Here is a 22,101-nt window from a genome sequence, read left to right as displayed (position 1 = left end):
CCTGGTCAGCCAGGGAATAAAAAAAAAAAAAAAAAACAAAAACCTCCTTTAGTATTTCTTTCCTGTCACAATTCCACTGTTATTCACTGCAGTCAAATCTTTCTCATCCTCTGTATTCCCTTTCAGGCATGCTATTGTGCAAAGGGAAATGGTAAATTGAAGGAAGAGAATTTAAGTTGATCAAAGTTACTCAAAGCCAAGTAATGTACAAATTAGAGAGAAAGAAACTTTTAATATAAGCAATAATAATACAGAGGAAAACTAGTATTGAAAAAAGTGGCCCATTTTACTTATTAGTTGAGGGCCACATCAGAAAATCTCTTTTACAGCTAAAGGGAAAACTAAGAAAAATATCTGAATCTTGACTCCAATGACATTATTTTAAAAAGTAAACACTAAAAAAGAAATAGTGAAAAAGACCTGGAAACACCTACTTGATAGATGAACATGATATCTGAAGTGGTAGTCTGAGGATCATCAGAGCCTATCAAGCTTGACTTTTTGTTCCTTATTTTTCATCTTAGCTAAATACGTTGACTGAAGCTCGTGCTGTACCAGATGTTAAAGAAGCCACACAAAAATATATTTTCATTTAGATGTAGACTTTCAAATATCCAATAAGGTGAAAGCTGTCCGGAGTTTCTCCTGTGATTCAAATATTGACAATACATCTCCTTTCTCCCACGATTTCAACACACTCTGTCTTCTCTTGCAGTGGACATATTAATAAGGCTTCTAATCCTAAATTTCCAAGAATGTTCAGTTTTCAAGGGGAAAAAAAATACACATAGTTGAATCTTTTAGAATTCTATGAATGTAGTTTTGTGAATTCCTGTAAGTATAGTTTAGGTAGACTTTAATTGTCTTGTCAAAGCATTGAGAAGTCTGAGAAATGAATTAAACATGAATGAAAAGGCCAAGTATTGTTATGGATAAAACTCTACCTAGAGGACAAGAGAGAATAAATGTTTTATTGTGAGAAATGATTAATAGTTGTCTTTCATACAAGAGCTGTCCCTGGAAAGCAAGTGAGGACTGAGACAACAAATAGGAAGATTACTTAGGCCAGTCAGGGCCAGAAAGAGTTCCAGAAAGCTGTAACCAAATGGGACAAGGAGCAATGTGACAAGCAGACAGCTATGTGATATTATCAAAAGGTAAATGCATAAGAAAGAGAAATGCAAACCTTTCTCCTCAAAAAATGCCTGTCATAAATGAAGAGTTGTGGGTATCAAATTGGCAACAAATCTACAAGTCAATAGTGAATTCTCATCTGGGCTTTTGGTGACTGCACTTTTAAAAAGATGCTTCAAAGTGAAGGAAGCTCAAGAAGGGTGAAAAAACTGAATCTGTACGGGGGAAAGAGGCTTGAAAGTTTAGGATTATTTGTTTTAGGAAAGACATGAGTAAGAGAGAATATGAGGAAAATCTACAATATAATCAATGATAGGCAGATGGAGTGAACATAGTTATCTGCTTCTTTCATAACATGAGAACATGGAGACACTCAATTTAGTTCAAAGGCAGAAACCTGAAATATTATCTATATCATTTCACATACAGTGCAGTTAAACTGTTAGACTTCTACTTTCAAGAGTTTATTTAGGCTAAATTTAGTGAGATTCAAAGAGGAATTGAGTATTTATATGATGACCAAGTCAGAGTTCTCCAAATTAGTGATAAATAAAAATTTGGATGTTAAATTCCACCTTTTATGGTTTTTATGTTTAAATCAGTCTCTAAAAATTAGAAAGGAGAGGGTGACCTATAAGAGGGGACAGATACCTATGCCAATTACAGAATGCTTGAATCAGTCCCTCAAGCTTCTTAGTTCTTCTTTTTTTAAACATAAATTACTGTATAAAATATCCGCTCAGTTAGCACAATATTTATTTTTTCTTCCATGTTACTGTAGAGTTTAATTGAATATGCAAATTCTAATGTACGATTACTTTCATTTTTTACAACATTGCATTACGACTCAAATCAACATGCAACTCAAAGTGAATTCAAAAACAAATAAGAAATGAAGGTAGTTACAAATGCAATCTGAAGTACATGAACAACCACTTTATTTAGCTAGCAAAAATCTAACGGATGCCTGAGCAGGCTTCCCAAAGGAATAAACAAGCAATTAAAAAGTCAAAATCACAAAAATGTCAGTGGTTATTTTGGCTCTCTTCCACAGCAGGATCACTCATTAAATAAACATGAGTCTTCTTTTTACATTTCCCTGTTTTTGCCTTTTCCTTGAGTGCTCATTTCTCCTTTGCCTTTGTGGATTCTTTTGCTTTTGTTTTGTTTTCTTTGGTATTTTTTTTTTTCTACATTTTATATTATAACTTGGATATAAGGAATCTAAATTGCAAACTAGTGTTTCCAGAGGTTGAAATTACAGTTGTGTGAAAGAAGTCCCCGGAGCAGACAAGCATATAAAAATGTGCTTATTGTGAATCAAAGTTTTTTTTTTTTTTTCACTAAGATAATTTAATATTAACAATAGGATAGCAGTTTCAGCTTGTATTCGGAAAAGAGTTGAGGAGCTGCTCTATTAATTTCACAAAGTACCAAGTTCTCAGTGCTGGTCTCTTTGTCATTTTTCCCACTTATTCTAACTAGCCCACTAAATTATTTCTTCTAGAGTTGATCCATTAAATAAAAGGAACCACAACATATGTTTTTGTTTACACATATTATGGCATTAATATTGTCTTTGATTCTACATGACAAGAATGTTTATGTGAAAATGAACCATTGAGGAACAAGGTTATTCTTAGTTACATTACAGAAAATGTTATTTACATGGTTTAGGTTACAGGAAAAAAGTTGAAAAGAATAATGGCTCACCTGCCTCATTGTATAAGCTGATTATGGATTTTGGAGAACATCCTTCAATAATTATTCGCTACCATGTTCCCTTCATCTTTCTCTCAAACACTTGGTGCCAACTACTGGCAAAAAGAGAATAATGAATTGCATGAATTGCTAGATTTCATTAGCTGCAACAGGGATTATTATGTTCCCTGTCATTAAATATTTGAAAATACTAATTTTAGTAGAAAATCACTGTATTTTTCAATGTATAACCATGTCAATTTTTTTCTGAAATCAGAAAACTTTTTAGTCATTAATTATAATGTCTAACACATTTTTAAATAACCCATAAAATCCCATAAATCTTACAGGAGGACACCTGGTCCCATTTAGGGTTCAGTTGAATATTTAGCAGGAGATATATGTCAGTGATCTTCTTTTAAAAGCCATCCTGTCACTCTCTCAGCAATGTCTCTCTCAGCAATCACTCTGAGTGATGCCTCCTCTCTTTCCCTTTTAGTTTCATTAACTCCTGGCAGTATCCAAACTTATTCATAAATGAAAATGAGAAGAGAAGACCTTGATGAGGTTCATTATCTCTGAAAGTGATAATTATATTATGATCAGAGGACAAGATGTTGATGCAGCAAATTTTGATAGGTGGAGCCTCAAGCATAAAATTATATACCCAGGAACAAATGTCCATGGTGATAGCTTGGAACCAAGCAGAGAGTGAATCGCAGCTTTCTGTAAAGAAAAAATTGTGGAGAAAGAGTCCCATTGGAAGCATAATGAGCAAAAAAAATCACATAAAACAGGTTGGAAAGACTGTTGTTTTCTCTTTGCAGTGTCACTGGAAATTAAAAGAAAGCTTAAGTGCTGTCAGAACTAAATAACCATTTAAAAATGGTGAAAACTAAAAATGAGATTAGTTACAATGAGCTCAGAGTACTTTATGATCCCTGAAAATGATATAGATTTTGGTCTCAGAAAGAAGAGAATACAGAAAAAAGTTTTACTTTAGATAATTCTACTTTGGGCTGTGACACAGCATGGACATTATACCAAGGCTGGTAAAATAGTTAAAACCAGAAGGACTCCTGAGTCAGAAAGCTGTGATTAACCTGCCTTATCCTGTGCATAATCCTGTAGAAATGTTGTCACTGTTAAGCACTGGAGCTAGAGTTATTTAAATCCCACTGAAGATATTTGGGCTTACTTTCTCCTTGAAAGGCATCTTATTCCTTGCTCTACCTTGTTGTCCAGGCTTTCTCAATAATTAATGCAGAAAAGAAAGCATCTTTTGGAGGACAAATAACAGTACCTGTATTAGGGTCCATCTTTGGAGAGAATTAATCAATCTGAGGAGGCATATTATAATCTAACTACTATAAAATCAGCCTAGATGTCTGGTTTAGACAGCACATAATTTTGAATACTTGAAATTAAATTATGGAATTTTCACCCTTGAACTTGAGCACATTGTTTGAATGGAGAGGCTTTGCCCATATGATCAAGGCGAAACAAATTTTAGGGATTTGGCTGAGCCTTGAGAAGTGGAACAAGCCATGTTCATCTGCAGGATAGCACCACAACCTTCACTGAGAACACGGAGAACCAAATATTACGTGACATAGGGAGAACTAAATAAAAACCTAAGCTGGATAAATCAGGGGAAAGTTATCAGTATCTCTTATCTCTTCTTTCATTACTGGAACTATTTTATAGAATGTGGGTTTATTCCTTGCCAAGCAAAATATTCCCAGTAGATTTCAAAGGGCTTGGTCACTTAGACTCATTTCAGATGTAAATCGGAAAACTCAAGGGCTGAGGCTGGCTCTGGATTAGACACAGACTGACCTTCTGAGGGCAATTGGCACCTGCAGTTTTTAAAGGAGTTTGGACAAGAAGGGCTAAAACTAAATGCATTAAAGAAATATATTAAGGAGCGACCCTGAAGCAGTTAATTCACAGGCTTCAAAACAAGATAGAAAGGATGTTGTGAGAGGTACATTTTGATTTCAATGTCATTCCTCTTCCTTTGGAGTTTATTTCTGTCCTTTTTGCATGTATTCAGATGTTGAATGGGAACCTGTAAGCTGGTTAAGTTGGAATTTTCATTGAAAATTTCATGCAGAAAATATAAATGCACTACATGCCTTTTGCTTTCTTTAGTTTATTCTATTGTCTACTATAGAAAGAAGTGTTAGAAGAATAAAAATACATTGTATTTCACTTGTGAGTGCTTTGTCAAAATGCCTGTCTTTTATAGGAGAGCTCTTTTACTTACTTTAGTTATTTTGAAATCTAATATTTGGGAGCCTAAAATATATACTGTAATTATTCTCTCTGCAGAAACTATGTGAATAGTTAAGGGATTTCTTTGTCTGTTATTGTATCCACCTTCACTTGATGATCCTTTTAAAGGGTTTCTATCTGGGATATATTTTTCAAATGTCTCTTTGTAGATTAGATGTTGAATGTACAATTTCAAAAGTCCTTTAGGGTTTAGAAAGGTGACATGAACATTGTGTGTATATTTGGGAATTTTTGGTGACAAATGGAAGTCGGGGCACTGGAAACCAGTGTACCTAATGAATAAACATTTTTTTTTAAAAAATCAGTAAGCACAAAACTGAATGTTTCATGGCATCACTATCTTTAAAAAAATCTTCAGGTTTCACCAAGAAATCTTTTTTTTTTTTTTTTCATGGTGTTTGCTGTTAGATGCACAGTTACACTAAAGAATACCCCCTTTGCTCTCTATATTTTTAACTCCGAAGACTGTTTTTGTTACTGCAATGTTCATTATGTAATGTTCAATGAAATGCACCAGTCACTCTTTAAACTGGTAACCAGCACTGTTTTTTGAGTGAATCCCTGAATGTCTCTACTGTGCAAAATGTTCACCTGCAGTACCAATTTAAAACAAATTTATGGTCACTGTAATGAAAACAGGGAGACTACATGGATTTATTTTGCATCAGCTCAGAACTCAGAGGCTGTTTTCATCTGTGAAATGTCTGTAGATAGTGAGTTAGTAAGAATAAAACACGTGTGTAACTGCTATTGTTAACTACCCCATTTTTCTATATTTTTGTGAGATGTAAAACACATGCATATCAAAGTGACTTCTTGAATGAAGGCACAACTCATGCTGTGTACGTGCTCGTGACCTGCCACATTGGAGCATGAATATCCTTTAATGAAGAACGAGATTCAAAAGGAGAAAAGACAGAACAATAAACAGGTATGATAACAAAAGCAGCAAGCTCACTCACAAATGTAATGGTTGCAAACACCAGGGTATTTTTGAGCTTACTCACATAATGGTTATTCATATCTAGCAGATGCTTCTTCACAACCTCAATCAAACAATGAATAATGGTTTGAGTCCTAACAGTTTAACAACATAACCAGAAACCAGGTTTACCAGGGGCAAACTGAGAGAAAAGACATGTGACATTGTATGAGTAGGCTGTACTAGAGAAAAAAATTCAGCTGAGCAGCTCAGTCTGTTCTTCCCATACACAATAGATTCTGTGTTGTGGCTGAAAGGAGGTGAATACTCCATGTCTCGTATCAAAGCAAATAGCAGGAATATTTGTGTAATTCTAAATTGTCACTGCCTTCCCCCAAAGGGTAAATATCTTTCTAATGTCCATATTTTGTAAGGGGCTAAAAGGAATATTTTGCTTATTTTTTAAGAAAAAGACAACAGTCAGTTATGTGATCTGAATGGCAATTTCCACTGTACAAAGCTGTACAGCCTAAATATCAACCCAGCAAAATAAAAGAAGAACTGATATGGTGGTACTTGACTAATAGAAAATTAAAGTCAGGTAAGGTAGTTAATGACAATGAAATGGATTTTTTTTAAGGTGAAAAAATTCATGAAAATATGAAAAATATGAAAATATCAATACTGTTGATCTTCTATTCTTTTATTTTGCCAAAAAGATTATAAAACAATTGATAAAAAGTAATTATCATTTGTCTTCTTTCTGCATGGCATTTTGATTAAGAAAGTAGAATGATACTAAGTCAACAGGACTGAATTGAAGCTGAATAACCAACAGCCAAAACAGTAAAGCTGAATAACCAACAGCCAATTGTCGCTGAGGGGGTTGATTCAGTTGGGTCTCACAAAGATTCATTCTTAGTGTCATTCTGTTCAATATTATAATTATTGGGGAAAGAACCTAGGAAATCAGCATTGACAAAGTTGGCAGATGACATAAGGAATGAGATTGATAAAAAATGGGTATGTTAGGTCACAGAATACCAGCAAACATTGTGTGTTTAGCATTACCAAATGAAACATCATATAGATAGAAAAAAATTATGAAACTCAAAATTAAAGGAGTTTGTCTATAGAAACCTACCATCTGTGGTGTCCAAAAAGTTAAATTAGGTTATAATAGAAGGCTTTTATAATTGTTGGAGGTGTAAAAACAGAGGGAGATAGACTAAAAAGCCAAATAATAGAATAGATAGAATTTAGTATTTGTTCAGTACACGGGCAGACTTAGAGCAAGGAGTACAGTTCCATGAGGCTTTAGAGGCAAACACACTTCCAGTTGCAGAAGAGGCTTCAGAAACTCTGGAACCTTGAGACCTCTGATGTAATTTCTTTTCTTCTGAGTTATGGTGGTGGTGCTGGGGTGTATCTTAAAGGTCTTTTCCAACCCTGATGATTCTAAGATTGTAATTTTCCTGTCAATGCCTGTAGTTAATCAGGATTATTAAGGGGAGGAATTTGTCTCTTGTGTTTTCTGTCATCCAGACTAACCATACTAGATGCTAGGTTCAGCTATATTTCTTTTACTGGTAATATTTTTAATATATTAAACAATTGTCAGATTGTTTACAGCCTGAAATACAGATTTTTAAAGTAAATTATGGCCTATTATGTAAAGGAAATGTGTATGTTCCACTAGCAAGCTAGCAGTAATGCACAGTATTTATGCAGCATTTTTCTTGTGTGCTTATTTGATGTCCTTTACTCAAATGGTGGTGCCCTCTGTCTTCCTCCCTACTGACATTTTCTCCACTAATCCAGACAAAGTCACTTTACCTTTGAGACTGAAGGGTTAACCTTCTTTTCCATGTGGCCTTTATGTTTGCTCTAGGAGTTATCAATAGGATTTGGAATGAAGTGTGGAAATGAAGTTAAAGCACAAGGGATTTATATTGCAAGAGAAGGCAATGCTAGGAAGAAACACAGAATTTATAGAACAGCTAGATTTATATTTGCCTATATTTAGATTGAGGGGTCAGAACAAGACAGTTAATCTGTGATAATATTCTAACAGAAAATACATATTTAGGTGTCTGTGACTAGGAAATCCCAAACCTTCTGGCTTAAAAAAGAAAAAGCATAAGAAAAAAATTACAATTTACTGAAGTGCTGTAATAAGGTAAAGAATAGAAAACAGACAAAGGGAAGGTAAACTAAGTCTTTTTATGGGAATATATTTTACAATCAACAATTTCATTTTCTTGATGTTCCACAATTTGGCATCATTAACTACCTCTGTATAGGCAGTTAATTAACAGGGCAAAATATAAGAAGAAATGATAAGTAATCAAGAACAAGAATCATGTTTTTTTATGTCAAATATTAAAGCTCTGATCCTGTGTTACCCACCCTGTGTCTTGCCTGTTCTTTCTCAAATGAGCAAAATCATATACAAGGTAGATATAAAATGGCATTTTACTGTGTGAAGCAATTTGTGTGCTGTGTAGGAACTTTGCACTCTTCTGAGCCTGAGCAAAGCTTTGGTTTTGCTTATTCGGCCACGTAGATAAAAATTATAAAAGGTGTCCTAAGAAAAGTCTGCCTGAATTAGGTGATGTGGTGTTAAGGCCAAGAGCGACCTCATCTTCTCAAATTTTTGACAGCTGCATAGCACCAGAGGAATGAGAAATATTAATGGTCACAAGGAGTACCTGGTTGATAGGCAGTGTATAAAACATGCAATAGATTACAGCAATGATAAAAAAGGTAAAATCACTTTGCCAAAGGTAAATTTGTCTTCTACTACTTTAAATTACCATGCATTTCTGCACTAAAATTAATAGATATGTTAATGAAACAGGGAAGGAAACCCAGTAACTTAGGCAAAATGAGAAAATTCCACAATGTTCCAAATTACTTCAGTGAGTTTGCTTTTGCAATACTTCTGATAAGTAGTATCTTGTGTGATATGATGTTTATAATCACAGATAAGCTGATCATTCTAAAATCAATGGTGTTACATTCTGTCAGTCCTATCACTCTGTCGGTCTAAACCTTTCTACAAGTTTATTATAATTTTTCAGATAAAAGATATGTCCTGATACATTATTCAGTATGGTCCTCTGAAACAGACTTTTGTTATCTAATAATTTCCTCTAAGTTTTAGCATTAGTCACTCTACCCTATGATGTGGCTTCCATCAATCTCCACTGATCAAGTTTTAATAACTTTTCCTCTTCTACCTGTGTTTCCTCCTGGCTTGGAGTATATTAAACAACTTTCCAGTTATGGAAACTTCAAGTGCAGATAGTTTTTAATAATTTTGATTTGTTGCAGGAAGCAAAAAGCCTGGAATCTCAGCAGGATTAAAAACATTCAGCTTTCCATAGTTCTATGAAATTAAATGGCAGTGTGCCAGTCTATATACTGTGAGCTTCTACACATAAATATGGAAACAAACTACTTTCTTCTTGCAAAAAGTGTTTAAAGCTTCCCTACATATTACTAGTTTTTAGTTTTACTTTTTTTCCTGGGGAAAGTAAACACATCCACGTGCTACTCTAAGGATTTGCAGTTGTGACAATGGGGAAAATAGCAGTGCATTCCTCTTGGCAGGCAACAGAATGAAAACAAAGGCCACCTATAATTTAGAACTACAATGTATCAAATAAAGTAAGATCATGATAAAATAATAATGATGTGATTAATGAACCAGAAACTCTGATTGTTCAAGAAATCTAGTAATAGAGTTAAGAATGTAATTCATTAGTGATATGAAATAGAAGAGTTTCCCAGCAGAAGCTGAAAAAGTCTCAAAGTAATTTCTTCATTAGAGTTTAATAGAAATTGAACATGAATTTGTACATAGTTAAGGCTGAATTAGCAGCAAAAGTGAGACATGGCATCCATAGCACCCTCACAAATGATGAGAGTACTTTGCTTAAGAGCAGCAAAGTCTTGACAAGTGAATCCCACTTTCAGGTTATTCATTTACACTTTACTGCAGTGTATAATGAGGTTAGTGTGGTATTCAGAGTACTTAATAAAAGGTAAGTTCCCAATGGTCAAAGTCTTAATTAAAAAAGTGTCCTGAATAAGCTACTATTCCCCTTTTTATTGTTATGACTGTAATCAGTGAAGACATATAAATTGTTTGACACTTTGTAGAGCTGAAGATTACTTTAATTTAATTGTTAATCAGACCTATTTTTTTTAAATATGTAGTAAAATGGCAATATTTGTTTTTTCAAGGACACAGGGTTATAACTGAGTATACAACTGAAAGATCAGGAGTTGAGGGCTGAGGACAGCATCTGCTTCTCTGCTTCTGCTGCTTCTTGACTGCTCAGGCAGACATCTTGAGTGCGGGTACTTTCCTGAGGTTTTTTTGCTTTTCATTCAACTTTCTGCAATTCTATCTTTGGTTTCTGTTTTTAACTTCATAAGGCAATTCAAGCACTGCAACTCCGTACCCCCTTTTCCCACACTGTGCATGTGTCAGGAGGACACTGATATGAAGTGATGGCAGATATTTGTCTCAGAAGTGGCTGGAGGGTACTTGCTCACTCTCCTCCTCAGTAAACTTCATGGACTTCCCAAAGGGATATCAACCAAACTTTAATGCCGTGCTGTATCCCATCTCTTTTATCTAGACTATATTCATTACTTCCATTAAAAATGCATGGCACGTTAAAAAGAAATATCTGAGTCCCAAAATATGCATTCCAGGCATAAGCATTTTAACAGATGATGGATTAATTAATTAGGTTGCTGATTAATTTCAATAAAGCAAAGAGTTTATCTGGACAGGAATTGAATTTCCAAAGCTAAAGGTGCGCAAATGACTTGCTTGAGTATTCACAGTATTTGAAATATGAAGAAATAACAGGGATGGAATACAAAATGTGAAGATTGAACAGTTTACATCCTTTGTAGATACAAAGCAAAAAGCAAGACAGATATTCCCATTTTCCTGTAGAAAACAGGGGAGTTGGAGAAAGATACAAAAGTACCCTTTTTGTGGGATGAGTCTATATTAGTCCATAATTCAGACACTGCTCTGATTAACCCTGGTATGAGAGAAAGTTAACACTCATAAGTCTGAATACAAAGCTTAAAACTAAATATTGCTGTATCTAAATAAAGACAGTCCCTGGAATGGAGAGAACAACCAAACTGAAATGGAAATACTTTTGTTTGGTGTGAGGTGCCACTGTCCCACCATCAATAGTTGTGAGTGGCACTACTGATTTCAGAGGCGGGAGGGAGCTGTGGCTTTTTTCACTGAGAAGCATGTGTGTGTGTAGTGTGCATCTCACCCAGAGGAACCTCAGACATTACTCCCTTTTGTAATTTAAAACTTCCTATTCACTCTTTTAAACTGAAAAAAAATGAAAAAAATTTAGGCTATGTATTCATTAATCTAAGTGAATTTAAGCAGAGAAGTAGAAACTAGAAACACTTTATTGTTCTATTAATTCTATCAATACTTATACTTGATACCTAAAATTAATACCTATAAAGTTATTATTTATCATTGCTTCCCATGGAAACCAACAGGTAAATGTATTTCTTTTAACTATGATTTATTACCACTGCTTGCTCTTTCTAACAATGCTCTTAAGAGTCTCTGTAAAATGTAAAAATATTTTTGTTTCAGAGACCTTCTTAAAATGTCTGATTCATCCACACAATTTATATGTTACCTATACATCTTAAATGCAAAATATGGTGTAGTGATTATAGTAAATAAAAGTAAACACTCCTTTATTTTTATTTTTACTCTGAGGCTCTAAAATTAATGCATTTTTGCCATACTGCTGCATATAAGTTTTCTGTTGAATATTCATATGACTGTAATACTGGAAACCCTCCAGCTTTCTCCTCAGAGCTTTAGATGCTTCTTATGGGTGCTACTTCATTACTGAGATTTTCATTTTTGATTAAAACTAATATATATCTAAGATTATATTTATGGTAATGTACCAAATTTCTATTTTAAAATAAAGGCAAAATAGCTGCTTTCAAAAAGATTGTTATAGCAAGTTTTAGTACCTCCCTTCATCAACAGTTGAAATGTTTTTCTTCTAAAGCTACAATATAGGAATTATGCTTTTGAGACTTTTTTCATTGCTATTATGCCAAGATACCATTAAAACAGAAATTTAAGAATCATTTCATCTAATCATCACCACTCATTTTTCCAGCAAAACAATCCATGAAAGGAAAAAGAACATAATACTTAAAATTATCATTAAAGCTGAGTTAATATAAATGTTTAACCAAAGACAAACATATTAGGGTGGATCCTAAAACCACACAACAGCCCTTCTACAGTTCCTTTTAGAAAGGAGATTAAAAGAATGTATCAATATCTTTTTGCTGAAAAATATCATGTTTACAAAGGTAAGTCCTATATCTTAGGCTGCTTTTTTTCTGTATCTATTCTTGGAAATACTAGAAAAAGATCCCTTCCCAAGCCCCTGCTACATTTTTTTATAAAGATCTAAAAAATAATGTTTGAGACAAATTTGTTCTTCCCTAGAGAGAACAAGCAGTATATATGAACACATCACAAACAATGTCCATACAGCAGTGGTTTGCTCCTTGCAACACTGGTCATCTTTTGTCCTTTTTGTTTTTATTTATTCTTTGCCTTCATTGCTAGTGATTTACTACCTAATGGGAAAAAAAGGTGAAAGGAGGAGGAGGGCCAGAATGAAAAGGATGATAGAATTTGTGCGTCTGTTATGTGAACCATCTCTCCTAACACTCTGACTGTCTCTTCTGATTGAATCCCTTTCCTATCTTTTTTAAGGCATTCATTAATGTAAGTCGTTGTAAGGTAAAATACTACCTCTGAGAAACAGAACAGGTCTGGGAAGCAGTGGAAGTGCATCGATCAGAACAAGAAAACAATCAGATTACATAAAGGCTTCACCAGTCCCTGACATCACGTCCAAGCACAGCAGAAAATGAGTACTAATAGGAAAACAACCACCAGCAAGAGAGTGCTAAAGAGTTCTTACACTAGTGTTACTTCAGATTGCAGACATGAGAAATTTGGCCATTATCTGTTAGTCGGTCTCTCTCACATGCAGTTTATGACAGTGTGTTTTATGTCTTCAGAGGAACAGTTAGAAGGGAGATTTTTGTAAGGCACCATGAAGATTATGGAAATTGTGTTCAAATATCAACTGCTTAATAGAAATGTTGGATATGTCATTTCTCAGACGGAACAAAATTCAGTGAGATAAAGGTACATAAACCCCTTAAAGTTTTTATTTTAAACACAATAGACTTACACTCTGCACAGTGCTTCTGAAAAGATGTGGGAGACAAAGGAGCCCTGATGTGTGCTCCAGCTAAGCGCTGGGGTTTGGGGTGGAACCTGACACACTTGCACCATAAACAGCTGCCATGTCCTGGCTAGCACTGCCCATTTTTCTCTTCTGGCACATCCTGGGTTACCCCTACACAAGCAAAATTAGTTAGTGAACCAGTTTGAAAAAAGCTGAACTCCTGCCTCTTTTATACCTCACCTGGAATTAAAAACTGGCTCCAGCATTCCTCTCTTCTAGTCTGGTATTTTTCATGAGCTGTAAGTTAATTTACATGAATGCTAGATATATAAGCAAACTTGTCTTAAAAGATTTTTTTTCTTGGAATAAATCTATATTCTGTTGACACTGCAACCTGAGGTAATATTGTACACATCAGCATTTTTAATGTATTCTGCTTTGTTCATAAAACCATTGCTGCCTGAGCTTACTTACTGTCACATTTTAATTCCCTAGTGACTGTAACAAAAGAAAATTTGATATAAGCCTTTTTCAAAATTATATTTGGGAAACAACCAATACCATTTACAATCCAATAGAAATGCAACTGTTTAATATATCACTGCTTTCTGCTCTGCTCCAGTCTGTCTGCCTGAATATAATATCCCAAGCATTTATGACTCTACTTATGCTAAGCACATACACCTAAATCTGATTCCTGACTTTTTTCTTCATTTCTATGGCTTGAAATGAGATCCAGATGTTATTAAAATTTTGCATTTTGTTGTCTATCCTATAAAAATATAATGTTTTCATATTACGTCAAAGATTCAAGGCTCATTCAAAATTCTGGTCTTTTCTAGCAGTTCAATAATATGACATATTTGTTTTCAGAATCATCTGCCTTCTAGGTGCCATCCTTAACATTGATTTGAACACAACTATAATTTTTGAAATATAGATGAAAGAAAAAGAAGAATCTGACCTTGTTCTCTCTGGCTTCTGACTTGCCTTGTTATGACTGGCTCAGTTATTTTTGGACATTTTCCATATATTCTCTGATTTTCTTACACTGCTAAAGAGTTTAAAATGCTTCCTACTAACATTTTAAATTCTATTCATGAACAAACAGGACTTTTTGTCCTTGGTTGAAATACTTACAATTTCCCTCTTTGAGAAATATTTGGCAAATTTTTTTCCCCATTAGAAACCAGCTGACTAAATGGAAAAGGAACTTCAAAGCATAGATCTTGATCTGCCTGGCACCAAGAAAACACTAGGGACCAGATTGTATAAGCCAGTGTCAGACTGCCTAAGATGTAGATGTTAAATTTCAACCAGGGAGCAGGAATAGCATTCAGAATAATCACATAATTGAGAGAAGGATGCTGAACTTCTAGAAAATGATACAGAGATGGAAATATAGTTCCTTTCTTGGAGCTCTAACCAAAGGCAGCAGTGAGGAATAGTCATGAAGCTGGGATTCAGGACACCAGGAGGGTGGGACTCCAGTCCTTTTGTGTCCGAGTCGTTCCTCACCCCTGGAGCCATAATGGAATATAAGTGTATAATGGAATATAAGTGTTTACAGAATGCCTCGTGCGAAGGGTGAGACCACAGTGGAACAGTCCTGGACACTTCTCCCTGCTTTTAGCATTCTTAAGGTTTTTGTCTTTTAGTCGAGTCTGTGCATGTCTTTTGCCTTTCAAAATCATGTGTTATTGCAGAAAAAAACCCAACCCGTTAATTGAGCAGCAAAGAGTAAACAATGAAACATTTCACTGTAGGATAGAAATGGTTGTGTAGATAATGGTTAGATAATGAATAAACTGAAGACCTTGTTTCACACAAACAATTAATTTTATCCAAAGAGGGAAATATGATTGATTCAACACAATTTGTTCCATTGTAACAATGTGCTTAAATACCTATTTAAATGTTAAGTACATATTAAATGTTGTATCTTTTAGGAATGTTTCCATTTCAGAATGTAGTTTACATTTTTCTTTTTATATCCTTTCAAAATGGACATAGCACAAAAAAATACAGAGGTCAGTAAAAATCTAGAAAAATGGGACTGTGGGGTGAGGGCATGGATATAATTCAACCAGCCTGCTGGGTATTCAGAATAGCCCCCTTGCTGCTCCCATATTACTCCTTCATGAAGTGACCCATTTTAAGAGCAATTAGGTTATCTTCTGGTTTCTCTGACAAGGAATTTTCCAATTTATCAGTAAATTTGTTTATAACCACTTCATTCCCACTTCTTCTTGTGTCAATACTTGCCATTTACCACACATTTACCCACACCCCAAAATTGGTTTTGCTTTGATATATTTATGGACAGTTATCCTCCATAGCTTGCATTTTCTAGACTGAAACAAGTCCAGCTTTACCCTCTCCTATTAAAAAACATGCTCCATTTATTAGCCAACACAGAAAGAAATATTTCTCAATATTGGCTCTCTGTGACCCCCACCAGAAAAATGCACAAACCATAGAGGGAGTTCATGGAAATATCCAAGCTGTTCCTCACATTCACAGCCTCTGAGAGCTAGGAGATAAATTTTCAGAATAGGTGGTATCTCAGAAACAAAGTGGTACCGTGACAAGAACACACACTATTGGCTTTATTTAATAGTCAAGGACAGCTTTCATGGATCTTTATAGTTCCAGTCAGAAATAACATTCTTATTTCCAAAACTAATTGTCATCCTGCCCCCATCCCCCTTGAATACATATTTCAAAGGAATCACTTCTGGTTTCTAGCCAACAGAATGGATTTTGCAATTCATTACTGAAAAAAGAATGACATTGAATTTAACCTCCTAAATGTAATCCTTTTATGTTTTGCTGGCTTGTAATACAGCCATCTTGGTTTTAATGGCAGCTGTTTTCTCAGATTTACAGCTCAATTTTCACAAATGCATGAAATACTTATCATAGGTCTCAAACGACACGTGTTCAGGAATGTTACAATAATCAATAAAAGCATTTTTATAGTGTCACTAAACATTTAATCAAGCTTTCAAGAGTCTTGTGCTGTTATGATTTTCTCCTTCTGGCATTAACTGTATTAGATGGTCTGTAGAATCTAATTATTTGTCCTTTGTGGAACATTCACTTTTACTAATTGTCAAATAAAAAATATATCTTGCACAAAGTGTTTATAGAGACAGATGCAGCGTTAGCAAGACAGTGGGAACAGCTGTCTATCTGCTACAGATTTAGGGGAAATTAAGTTTCAGAAGACCTTAGCATGTTTAAGGCTAAAAATTGATGAGAGTTTCCATGCCTGACTTCCACAGTTTCAACTATTTTCTAGAGAATACTGAAAACTCAGTCCTCTATGCTGCTTTTTCCTATGCTTCTCACATAAACTTGCTATACTTTGTTTCAGGATGTTTTCCATTCTCACATGGAATAGTGGGTATTATTTAAGAGTACTTAAGAATCTCTCACAAGTTTTGCAACATATAAATCAAATCAAGATTTTATCATTGCTCTTAACTCTCTACCTAATTTTGACTATTTCTCTTGAGCTGTGATTTGCATCTGGTTTTACATGATATAGGTTTGACCCCATACAACGACCAGTTTATGAACAATATTTCTTGTCTGCCAAAGAACTGAACTTCCAATTTTTCTTCCTTTTTTATTGTTAAAATCCAGATGCACTCGCTTCTCTTAGTTTGAATTGCATGTGCTAAATATTATATGCCTAGTAAGGTGTCATTTGATTCTATTTAGCTATTACTGATGGTTGTGTTTCTCTACTTTCATAAGTTTTATCTGTGTTGTTTCTCTAGTCTTGACTTTTCAATTTTATTAGTTGTTTTAAGCTGGTTTTAAGTCATAATTAAGGGTCTATAATAAATGTTTAAAATCATAGAGTGGATAAAGTTAAGTGAAAAAAGTGTGTAACATAATTGTACACACAGACAACTATGTGCACATAGTTTTGATTTAATATATCAAAAAATTTGGGAAAATTGTTTGTCCTTAGTGTACAATATGTTTTTCTGTAACAAGAAGCACTGTGATTCCCACAAGAGCAAAGCAAGTAGACTTATATTTGTGTACCAAACCTAAGCTTGCTTTTAAATCTCTGGAAATGGCCAGTAAAGTTCAGTCATTCTTGAAACAAATCTTGGTACTTTAACATTTCTTAAAAATTTACACAAAATAAGTTGTAAGATCTAAACTCCCAACATTCTGTGTGTCGAGACCTTAGTAAAAAATAATCAGTTCAGACTGAAAATGCTGCATTGAGCTAGATGTTCAGAAAAAAATGTTCTAGTCCCACTGCTGCAATTCCTTTCCCCTGAGGCATACACACATTGTATATATATACACGTTGTATATCATTTGGTGCATGTTGGCTATGAAACACAGCATCAGGGGTTTTTTCTGAAAATAAATTATTTGTAGCAATGACAGATAATGTCCTAAATTCTTATGGTAATACATTTTATTTATGCCAATGCCAATTACATGGCAAAGTCCAGTGTGTTACATGAAAAACCACCACTGCATAATATCCCTACGCAAGGACAAGGGACAGCAAAAATAAATTGGTAATGATTTTATTTCCATTGAGAGTAAACAAAATCTAAGAATGCAAAGGAAATAGAAAACACTTTTGGTGCAATATTTTTCTCCTTCCTAACATTAAATCCTCTAAAGTTATAGCTACAGTGACCAGAATTGGACATGAGTTGTTCGTGTGGAACGCTCAGCACTTGGGAAGTTTAATGCTGCTGTGCCTTCATGAATAAGAAACTGGAGTGAAGGTGAAAAAAAATATCATGCAAACACACAAGTTTTCCATCTCAGCTTTAATATTCTTACATTGCTGGCACACCATGTAGCCACACCCTTGAGATAAGCCAAGTTTTCTATGCCTAGCAGAAAATTTTAAAAGAAGTGTTTCAGTTTAAGTTCTTGTTCAGATTTTAGTACCAAACAGAAGCAAGAACTTTCACACTCCTAAATTAGACACAGAAATGTCACCAAATGCCTTTCTGTGTTTCCTGTCTTGGAAGACTTAGAGCTCTGGGACCCCCAAAATTCTCTCTGAATGCCATGAGCAACCCTTTATCTAGGGATGCCAGGGAAAAGCAATAATGACTTTTTAGAAGAATAGTTCCACCAAATTAATAGCTGGCTGAGGCTCAAACTTCTGTGGCCTGGGTACAAGCTTTTTGTGGATCTTAAAAATAAATGTCTCTTCTTCAAAAAAGGTTGCTGACATATGTGTCTATATCCTACCCAAACAACTGTAAAAACCTGATCCAATAAAAAAGAAATTGCTAGTTGTCCTTCATTTGTAATAAGGTTATAGCAATATTCCCAATACCTACTATATTTATTCATATATAGCTGTATTTGAAATCCTTGTATATACAGGATTAGACAAAAATAATTCTGCTGAGTTGTTGAATTTTGTAATATTGCCTAGAGTAAGGAGGAATTTTTACTTGTCACATTGAAGCAGAAAATCTCACATGCCTGAAGAACACATGACAGGCTAGAGGTGCAGGATTTGTACAAGGAACTTGTGCAAGAGGGAGTGTGAAAATAGAGCCAGATGTTTGTGTTACTGAACTTTCTCACAAGTTCTTTAGGAAGCATTAGGGAGCATTCTAGAAAAAACCTGAAGTCTTCGTGTTTTCATAATGTGGAATCATGATGCAGTTTTAAAGCCTCATGTACACCTGACATCCAAGCAGGAGCTCTTTCCTATTTTTACAGTTTGCAACCTTAGTCTTGCTACCACTGTATAAATGACAGAGTGAACCATGACTGTCTGAGTCTAAAACTGAAAAAGAACTAAGTCTCTGTGGAAACACGAAAAGCTAAAGTATCTTCACATCAATTAACCCAAATGAAAATAATTTGTATAAAATTATTGCACAAAAAGAATAAAGCTAATTATGTGGCATCTCTTCCTAATTTTCACTAACTAAAGTTAGTGGACTAACTTTAAGGACTAACAAAAGTTACTAGGAATTCTAAAAGTTCTGTACCTATGTGTCAGAAATATTACCTCAGAACTATAGCCTCAGTGACTGGTGAAATAAGTAAGTCCTACAGAGCCTTCTGCATTTTCTTTTAATCAGAAGAATTTGAAAGTTTTTTAATATGGAGACAAGTTGGAATTTAATGAAATTATACACTAGTAATAGTTTTGAAAGAAAGGCTAAGTGTAATGGAAGAAAATATATAATCCATGGTCAGTTTTTAATGTAATAAAAGCAATTGGTTTCTCAGACTTGAAAGAAATAGCATGTTTTGTGCTCAATAATGCTTATTCTGGCAGTTGCTCCTGTATATGTAGCTCATATAATTTTGAAATGTACAAAGACACGAAAAACTTCTTACATGAAAAAGAACTCATGGATATTAAGGTGACAGAGGGTGAAGTGAGGAGTGTAGGCTTTGAAGAAAGAGTGGCAATTTTCAAAGCAACTAACTTTATATTCTTTTTCTAGAGTTACTCTGTCAAAGATACTTAGCTGAGCTGTCATTTCCTCCTTACTAAAGCCATATGTTTCACAACCTAAATTGTCAGATCCATCTGTGTTATTGGTGGTGAATAGCAGTGGTTAACTCCATACTCTGCATACAGATCATTCTGTTGTACCCAGGCTCAATTTTCATTTAAAAAAATCAGCAGCCAAATCTGCCAGCTACAAGTCATAGACGTTTTCAGGTTTCTGAAACAAGAACAAGACCTCTTTTTTTCTTGCCTACATAGCTTTTTCAAAGACATAACAGGGAAAATTTAAAAAGTGTGATTTTTAAATGTAATTTCTGTAATATTTTCAAATTCAAAACAAGTATTTTTCAATATTTATAGTGGCTTTAGAAGACCACACAGCTAGCATACAAGATATTACTCTATTCCATCATTAACAATAAGCTTTCATCTATTGTAAAAATTAACTTTTAAATACCAGTAAGTATTAAAATTTCAGTAACATCCACTGCCCCACATCATCACCTGAGACATATTTAGTGAGGTATTTCCCCTAACAAAATATTTTATTTGATAAGATATATTATGTGGATTACATTTTGCAGACGTTGAGTCTTCTGACTTATGAAGTAGAGGGAAAGGAAGTGAAATCATTGCAGTGACAGCATGGTTTCAAGTGAGATATAATTTTCCAGGGAAAAAAAAATGTTTTCTCTCACTTTCAATCAGCTCTAACAGCACCATTAGTCTCAGAGCTGCATGCACCTTTTAAAAATGCCACCCTTGCATAACTAGAAGCTTCATCAATATTCCAATATATTGCAAGAGGTAGGGAGCCTCATTCCAGCACACCAGTTAGCACATTGTGGATTTCTTCTGAACAAAATAAACCCCACCTGTGTCTCGTAGCCGCTTTCTGAAATGACAGCATTTGAAGAGCTAGAAGAGATGATATTTGAAATCTGTCTTCTTCTTTCCTTTAGGGGATGACTGATTGCACCTTCAGAGAGCATGTGTAACCAACCAGACCTTTCCTAACTAATATGCAGGTGAGGGAGAGGTCAGAGAGGTAAAAGCTTTTACCAGTTGCATGGTAAGGGTGGCTTACATCCCCATGGCTGCCCTTCAGACTTCTGAGCTAAATCAGAGTCTGTGGGATGAGAGGCAGGAGCATAAATCTTTGAATCAATACCTTTCTTGATTACTTGGATACTTTTCTTTCCCACAACTCCCCAAGTCCAACTCAGGGCCAGTACAGGAAATTGTTCTGTTTTCATGCAAACACAGAACTCTGTTGAGAAAGAAGAATTTTCAGAATTCTGACCGAGCCCAGGAGCATGCGCCATACTCTAGGCCACTATTTCTCAACTTCAACCTGAACTAAGTAAAACAACTATTTTCTTCATACCAAGAAAATTATCTAAAATAATTGCTTTTAGTCTCATAAGATGGCTCCCAGAACAAAACCCCAAAAAACTTTGATTAGCACAATAGATTAAGGCTAAAGTTAGATTGAGACACTTAGGCCTCAAAAAGTATGTGTTGGTGAACAAATGCAAATATTTCAGCTTTCTAGCAGCTTGTCAGTCATGCACAAAGGTATTTTGAATGGAGAAATTTCCACAGCAGCTGACATAAGGATGAATCTTAGAATTGGAAGAACTGAGAGCTTTATGGTAAACTTGAATAATAATGCTGATGAACAGAAACATAGGTTTCAGGCCTACAGCCATCAAAGTCAGTAGTGAGCTGTCAGGTGCTGGTATTGAAGGACCTTGGCAGACATCAGAAATGCGATAGGAAGGAATATAATGATGGACATGAAATATAATGTGAAAATCCTGAAAAAATGAGAGCAAGTTAATGCAAACAAAGGTCGCAGTTGCATTGTAGGCTTCAGAAAGACAGTCTGGAATAGAGTATGGTCAATAGCTCTGAAATGTCCCATTTGAGATGATTGCATAAACTCATTCTCACCCTCCTAGTATGGAGAATATCTGCCTGTTTACCAAAACAAAACAGTAGATCCCTCTAACAACATAATTTACAGAAAAGGGAAATATAGGTTCATTTCGGTCTTTTATACATAGGATGTATTCCACACTTGTATGTATACATAATATATGCAAACCATTTAAATATTCACTTCCTCTGATATTCAAGAGCATTGCAAACCATCCACTACTCTGCTGGACAATTAGAATACTTTTTCTCCTGAAATCATAATCAGAGACATCCTGAAGTTATCTCTGCCTTCTTCTAGCTGCATATGCATTAACTTTTTC

The sequence above is a fragment of the Melospiza melodia genome, chromosome 5 (genome assembly GCF_035770615.1).
Source record: "Melospiza melodia melodia isolate bMelMel2 chromosome 5, bMelMel2.pri, whole genome shotgun sequence".
In the NCBI taxonomy this organism is placed as follows: domain Eukaryota; kingdom Metazoa; phylum Chordata; class Aves; order Passeriformes; family Passerellidae; genus Melospiza; species Melospiza melodia.
Note: the sequence above shows the minus strand (reverse complement) of the source record.